Here is a 1,323-nt window from a genome sequence, read left to right as displayed (position 1 = left end):
ACACACACACACACACACACACACACACACACACACACACGTACATATGTTTGTATATAGACAAATGAAATTATATCCAAGATACAATGTAAATTCTTGATTTATTAAATCTTATTGCCTCGTAATCGGACCATGAAGGTAGAATCGTAATTTACAGTTAACCTGACCCTGTTTTTTCCACTTTCTTTATTTCTGTATTTTGTATTTTGATTATAATTGTATAGTGTCTGTCACGATATCTATGGGATTAGTTTTTCTGTAAACTACTAGAAATGAAACATCGCTTTGGGAATGCATTCTCACACTGAGTGGAACGACGTCAGGTTCAAACGAAGGACTTATTTAAACAGTCCAATCACCTGAAGTGGCACATTTAACACCTTGGATGGCCGATAATCAATACACATCTCACCAATGTACTGCATGTATAAAAAAGTGTTGAAACAATTGTAGTGATTTTGCATAAAGAATGTCGTTCATTCCATTGTCTATCATTTATCTATTGATATATATGAGATATGTATATGGTGTTTCTTTAACTCCACACACGAAGTGCTTGTCATTTTCAAATATTTTTCTCAACTTAAATTACTCAGACATATAAGAGAAAAAAAAAGCTTGCTAAAATTGAGACGGTATCTATACAGATCAATGAAGATGACATCTGCAGCGCCAGCTTTGTCTCTGCTATAACATTATCTTTATACATGTTCTCCTTTCATGTTTGGAAGAATGATAATTCCGAAGATAATCTTGAAGTGGCAGTCGTGTCTTTTAGCTTTTGTTGTTTACTTATTTCTGTCATTGAACTGCGACCATACTGGAGCATCACCTTGACGGGCTGAACACATCGACTTCAGTAATTATTCTAAGTTTGGTATTTATTCTGTCAGATTATTTTGCTGAATTGTTGGCTTCTGGGACGCAAAAAAACAAACAACGGTTGTTAAACGGTGATAGTGGACGAAGGACAAACTTAGGTAAAATCACACACATACACACACACACACACACACATGTATTAATAGAAACGTGTAGTTTAGTTTTTAGGGTGTTGGATTCATTATCGCAAGACTGTGCGTTCGATTCCTGGATCCGGCGACACGTTGTATTCTTTATTAAAACATTTTATTTCGCGTTGCTCTGGTTCACTCAGTTGGCAAAAAGGAGTAATCCTGTGACGGATCAGAATCCCGTTCAGCAGCGAATAAACGGGACACAGAAACCGGCCCTACCTGTCAACATGAGACGGGAAGGACCTTCATATCTCTCTCTCTCTCTCTCTCTCTCTATATATATATATATATATATATATATATATAC

The sequence above is a fragment of the Octopus bimaculoides genome, chromosome 13, assembly GCF_001194135.2.
Source record: "Octopus bimaculoides isolate UCB-OBI-ISO-001 chromosome 13, ASM119413v2, whole genome shotgun sequence".
Lineage (NCBI taxonomy): Eukaryota > Metazoa > Mollusca > Cephalopoda > Octopoda > Octopodidae > Octopus > Octopus bimaculoides.
The sequence above is the reverse complement of the archived record's forward strand: the minus strand, read 5'-3'. Positions refer to the sequence as shown.